The following is a 6,421-nucleotide window of genomic DNA, read 5'->3' on the forward strand; positions in this document are numbered from 1 at the left end:
AATAAGCAGCTGTCCCATAAGGGGATCAAACCTGCAACCTTGGCGCTATCAGCACCACCCTTTAAGCAGCTGAGCTATCCAGTTTCATCAGGCTTGTGCGCTGACCATCATTGGAGAAAGGACCTTAGGTGGACCTGTCGTCTGACCAGTGAGGGTGATGGTCACTTAAGACTGCAAGCCTAACCCTACTTACCTGGGAGCAAGCCCTATTAAATTCTACTTCCAAGTAGACCTGCTTAGGCTGTGTAACAGAGACATTGTGTACCCTGCTCAGAGAATCCCACAGTCTGGCCTCCAAGGCTCCGCTGCCCAAATTTAAGATTTTAGAATCAGATCTCTGGATATGCAGAGTGGGTTTTGTTCCAGCAGCTAAGGCACGGGGGAGAATTTTGATCCAGTTCACATTTAAATCGATCAAATATGTGGTATCAAAAAAATAATAATGCAAGAAGCAGGATGCAGGCATTCTTGGAGATTCGCACTTATCCAAACTTTGCAATGCAGTTTTCCAAACACGAATATCTTAGCACCTAAAAGGAAAGACAACCTACAAAAATACTTTGCTTGAGGAGATATTTCCTAGTTGAAACAGCCTACAAAAATGTGTTTATTATCTTTGGTTTTTTTATTTGTTGCATTTATATCCCGGTTTTTCTCTAATCTCCACAACATCCCTGTGAGGTAGGTTAGAAGCTCAGAAGCAGTGACTAGCCCAGAGTCACACCCACTGGGCTTCATGCCCAAGCGGATATTCCAACCCTGGTCCTGGGTCAATATTCTAGCCACTGCAACAGAGAAATTTGCACTAAATTATTGGAGATTTTTTTTTCAAAATTTCAAAGACAAATTGCTACAGAAATGCAGGGAATAGAATTTAAATTCAAAAAATGAGAAGCTTAGATCGAAAAATGACAGCAGTTTATAAAATTATGCTAGGCATGGAGAATGTGGACGGAGAAAAGCTTTTCTCCCTCTTTCCTAACATTTGAACTCGTGAAAATCCAAGGAAGATGAATACAGGACCTTTCTTCACACAGTGCCGAGTTAAACTATGGAACTCCCTCCCACAGGAATGTTCATCAGCTCGGGTGCATTTTTTAGGGGCTGGGGGGGAAATCAAGGTTTATAGTCCTTCTCTGATCTAGGCCTCGATGTCATTTAACTAACCGATACCAAGTTCTGAAACAGCAGCTACAGAGGAAGAGGAGAACTACACATAACAACAATAATCACAAATTAATTCTCTCTACAATTGAAATGCCTGGGAAAGTTTCCATTGCCAAAAGTGACAGATCTCTGGGGAGAGAGTCCTTTCCAGAAATTAATTTCAGGTGGGGAGGAGAGAAGCTGGAGGAGCATTTACTGCTTAATGCTCCCTTGTGGGGAAGGAGCATGATTTCGGGTTTTTTCCCACTTAAGAAGGTCTCTGCAGCAGGTCCCAAAGGGGCCTGGGCCCATCTAGTCCAGTCTCCGGTCAAAATAAATGACCAGCCAGCTGCCCCTCCCCCGGAAAGGGCTGCCTTCAGGTGGTAGTGCATTTAATTATGGGGTATCAGAGTTTTTAGGGGGCTAACCAGGCTGGGATAGCAGGTTTGTTGGTTTCTGAATGTCTGATGTAGATTTTCAGTTTCGTTGTTCTGGATGGGACAATGGCAATAAAGATTATCATATCGTCTAGTTACTTATCTCCTTGGCTCGGGGATCACATAACTCCAGACCCTCCAACACTTCTCAGATGGAAATAGGGACGTCCTAAGGAAAAGCAGGACATTCTGGGATCAAATCAGAAACCGGACGGCTTCTGTAAATCCAGGACTGTCCCTGGAAAAGAGGAGTCTGAATTCTCTGTGCTGCCTAAAGCAGCCTTCCTTTTGTCTGTCTGGAGACTTACAACATCCACCTTCATTGCAAGCTCTCCTTGGAAGGGCACAAGAGAGGAACAAAAACTTCTCCCTCTTAATTTTATCCACGCTGTGCATCATTTTGTGCACATTTCCCATGATCAGCTTCCTGGAGACACCTTGACTGCCCACTGTTGAAAGCAGGAGACTCAGCTAGATACGACTTGGGCTACAATCCTGCAGGACTCTATGTTACCCTGCAATGCTTCGGCCCTGTCTCCACCCCCCTCGTCCGTCCCAGACACGGAGGTCCAGCTCCGAGGGCCTTCTGGCAGTTCCCTCACTGCAAGAAGTGAGATTAGAGGGAGCCAGGCAGGTGGCCTTCTCAGTGGTGGTGCCCGCCCTGTGGAACGCCCTCCCATCAGATATCAAGGAGATAAAGAACTATAGTGGTACCTTGGGTTAAGTACTTAATTCGTTCTGGAGGTCCGTTCTTAACCTGAAACTGTTCTTAACCTGAAGCAGCACTTTAGCTAATGGGGCCTCCCGCTGCTGCCGCGCCGCCAGAGCACGATTTCTGTTCTCATCCTGAAGCAAAGTTCTTAACCCGAGGTACTATTTCTGTGTTAGCGGAGTCTGTAACCTGAAGCGTATGTAACCCGAGGTACCACTGTATCTGACTTTTAGAAGACATCTGAAGGCAGCCCTGTATAGGGAAGCTTTCTAATGTTTAATGTTTTATTATGTTTTTATATAAGCTGAAAGCCGCCCAGAGTGGCTGGGGCAACCCAGTCAGATGGACAGGGTATGAAAAATAAATACACACCTTTCTTGCGGAAATCGCACTTGCTGCCCATCTGCTACCACGGGCATAGCTGAGGGGGACAGCTGCCCCCCATTAAATCAAAATCAATACAAATCTGAGGTTCTGCCCCCCTTCACAAAAGCTCCCCCCCCCCAATATATTGGCTACGTCCATGCCCACTACAAAGTTCAAGGCTTGGGCACAACTATATCAAGCTCTAGAGAGCTCAGGAAGCAGGATTCTCAAGAGCATGGGTAGGCAAACTAAGGCCCGGGGGCCGGATCCAGCCCAATCGCTTTCTCAATCCAGCCCACAGGTGGTCTGGGAATCAGCATGTTTTTACATGAGTAGAATGTGTCCTTTTCTTTAAAATGCATCTCTGGGTTATTTGTGGGGCACAGGAATTTGTTCTTTTTTTTTTCTTTCCAAAATATAGTCCGGCCCCCCACAAGGTCTGAGGGACAGTGGACCGGCCCCCTGCTGAAAAAAATTGCTGACCCCTGCTCAAGAGTTACTCCGGCAGGTGCCTAAAATATCAGATGCTCTCTCCACAGTAACTCAAAGCAGGGCTTTTGATGTGACCTTGTCAGCATATGTAAGACCTCTGCTCAGAGATCTGCACTGGTTGCCAGTTTGCTACTGAGCTGAGTTCAAGAAAGGCCTTAAAAACTTGGGACCAGTTTACCTGTGTGATCATCCAACCCCTTACATGCCTTCTCCATAGTTTGGAACCGTGGCATAGGGACGACTTACAGGTGCCGGCATAATACCCGTTCCCCTTTTCCAAGAAATCAATCTTTTATCGTGGCAGCATCTACACTCCGGAATTCCCTGCCCGTTGACACCAGCGCAGCACATATCTTTTTTTCCAGCACCTGCTAAAACACGTTTGTTAGGCAAAGCCGAACCAGACACATCAAACGTTGCTGTATCTTTTAATACATTTTTAGTTTCTTGTTGATTTTATCATTTGAATGTTTTAAAGAGTAGTTTTTACCTTATTGTTCTCATTCTCTTTGTAAAGCACTTTGAGGTTTGTTGGTTTGTTTGTTCCCAATCAAGCGGTATATAAATTTTATGAAATAAATATGTGCTGAGATTTATCAAGGGCCCGCTCTCAGTACTTTCTCTTTCCGGAAAGCCATTTTTGTTTAGACAAGCTTTTCCACCTTACAAAAAAGTGCACCTGCCGTTTATTTTACAACAATCTTTGTTTGTACTTTGTTTCATTTCTTAAAAAACCCCTATTCTTAGCCGGTTTTAGGGCAAGTCTGCAATTTGCCATGAGACATCCCAAACCTGTGCAGTTCCAGACACATTACTGATGCGACAGAAGATTGTAGATGTGGGGGGGAAAGTACAGTTCACGGTGGTCATGGAATCGCCTTAAATTTTTCAAAAATCACTCTTCTCATTGCAAGGGCAAGGGAATGGAGGCATCGCAAAGACTTTGCAGACCATGACTTTAGGAACAGCAGAAGCAGTTGGGAAGAGAGGAGTTCAGGGATATTTAAAAAAAATAATTCTGTAAATTGTGTGTCCTTGTTTCTCAATCTGATCCTTTCCCATGGTTTGTATGTTTTGTGGTATTTTATGCATTGTGAGTTGCTATTATTTTTATTGATTAAAGTCTGGTAAATTCTTTGTTGTAATTGTTAAGTGTAAACTGTTTAATGATTATTTGCTGATATTTAATTTTACCGTTTACTATTATATTCCAATGGATTATTGAATATTGCTTTATTTGATATGTTGTTTATTTTAAAGTTATGTTTTCATTGTGACTTTTTTGCATTGGATGAGATTGTTATTAGGTGTGTGATCTTGGCTGTCTATTTTGTTGTTTCTTCAGCTTGCAAATTTTATTTTTATTTATTAAATCTGTATACCACCATTTATCTGCATATCTCATGGCAGTTCTAAAAAAAATTGCAATGTAAAAACCACAGTGTAAGTCAAAAACTCAGTTTTTATACTGTATTTTAGGAAAAAAATGACACCTTTTGAAAGATAGAATTAAATAATGGGTGTGTACTCAGATGTCCGACTTGTGTATAGAAAGGCAGTACACAAATTAAAAGTGAAATGAAATGAAATGAAATAGTAATTGTAACTCAGTGAAAAACAGCCCATAATCTGACACGGGATGCTTGGTGCCACTCACCTTGGAAGAATGGAGAAAATTACATGAAAATTTGAGGTATTGGCAAGGACTAGAACCTCTTTTTTATTATTTGACATTTCTCCATGCCTGGCAAATCTGGATCTCTACTTGATCATCAGGTAACGCCAATATTATATATTTGGACTTGCTATTTTAACCCACGTGCAATTGTGCTCATTCGACACACCTGTTTTAAAGTTTTGCTCCTCATCTTTCAGTTTGCATCTGTGCAAACTGCTCTCTCTGTTTTATATACGTTATAAAATGACATAAAAAATCCTTACGAAGAAAAAGCAACAACTTTCTGCAGATTGCAACGCTGAGTTGCTATTTAAAACTTCCCACAAATCCCCAAAAATCCTCCCCTTTTTTTGTTAAAGAAAGTGGGATTAGATTTTAGAAAGGAGAGCCAAGCTTAACAACTGAGTCTACCTCCTCCAGGGAAAGATAGAGGAGATTGGGAGATTGGAGGAGAGGGGAGAATTAATATGTTTAATCTTCCCTCACCCCCATTAAGCAGAAGGCTGGATCACTTATCTAACATCCTTTAATTTCCCCGTTTTGTCCTTGCAAGAATTTGGAGAGATGGATTTGTGGTGGGACCAGACTAGATAACTCTCTTGCCTCCCATGCCTGACACCATAAATAAGAACAGCACAACGCCTCCATTTCAGAAGGAAATTCAGAGCCCGTCTGCAAATTGGGGTTACCACACCGTAACTCCGAAAGGTTATTTTGCTTTTCGTCTTTCGATTTGCACCTGCTCTCGCTTGCTTTCCTTTCCCCTCCCCATTCCCTTTTCCTTTAGTGCCACAACTATCAAGAGGACAAGGCTTCCTGCAGAAACGGTGCAAAGATTTGAATCTCTCTACAGCACCCAGCAAATCTACAGCACTTTATAAATAATGATGATGATGATCTTATATATATGCAATCATAGAATTATAGAGTTGGAAGGGACTCCAAGGGTCATCTAGTCCAACCCCTGCAATGCGGGAATCCCAGGTTCGACCCCAAGTTGAACTCCCATTCTGAAACTCCCGAGAGCCACTTCCAGCGAGTGTAGACAATACCGAGGTGCATCAGGAGGACCCGTTTCCTGCAAGGATGGCAGGCGTGGAGACCTCTGAGCATGTACAGAGCGCCTTCCCAGCCTTCCAGGTGTCCCCCACCCCAACCAACACACCCCTCTCTCTAAGCTTCGCCAGCCCATTCATTCTTTGGAGTCCTCGCCTCCCCTGGGGCTTACCTGACGCACCTGTGCTCAGGTGTGCGGTCCTGCTATCCCTCTGCCGGGGGAAAAGCCAAGCTCTCCGCTTCAGTAGCAGATCCTCTCCCCGGCGCCGCTGCCCGGTGGGGTCCAAAGCTCGCCCGCAACACTCCGCGCCTCCCTCGCCGCCAGCCTCTGGGCTCAGAATGGGAAGGCTCCTCTTTTGCATAGCCCCGCCCCCTCGCTTTCTGATTGGGCCGGATTCGGCCGGGTCGTTTGCATATGCAGGCTCGATTGGCTGACAGAGAGAGAGGGGTGGGGCGGGCAGAAAGGTACACAGTCACCTCCGCGCACGCCCCGCCCTCAGAACGCCTGCTGGCCCCGCCCACCACGTGGTTTCA

General features: G+C 44.5%; 1 protein-coding gene across 2 annotated transcripts in view; it reads right to left on the reverse strand.

Annotated features, from left to right (window-relative positions):
• Positions 1-6,172, reverse strand: part of MEF2B (myocyte enhancer factor 2B) — a 32,341-nt gene extending 26,169 nt beyond the window's left edge. The window contains exon 1 of one of the 2 annotated variants that reach the window (XM_083594766.1): positions 6,069-6,172. The gene's annotated coding sequence lies outside the window, so the exon portion shown is untranslated. Of the gene's footprint in view, positions 1-6,059 lie in introns of both variants that reach the window. The other variant, XM_083594765.1, reaches the window with a different exon arrangement.
• Positions 6,173-6,421: the final 249 nt, after the last annotated feature.

Source organism: Podarcis filfolensis (assembly GCF_964270895.1).
Source record: "Podarcis filfolensis genome assembly, chromosome: 18".
In the NCBI taxonomy this organism is placed as follows: domain Eukaryota; kingdom Metazoa; phylum Chordata; class Lepidosauria; order Squamata; family Lacertidae; genus Podarcis; species Podarcis filfolensis.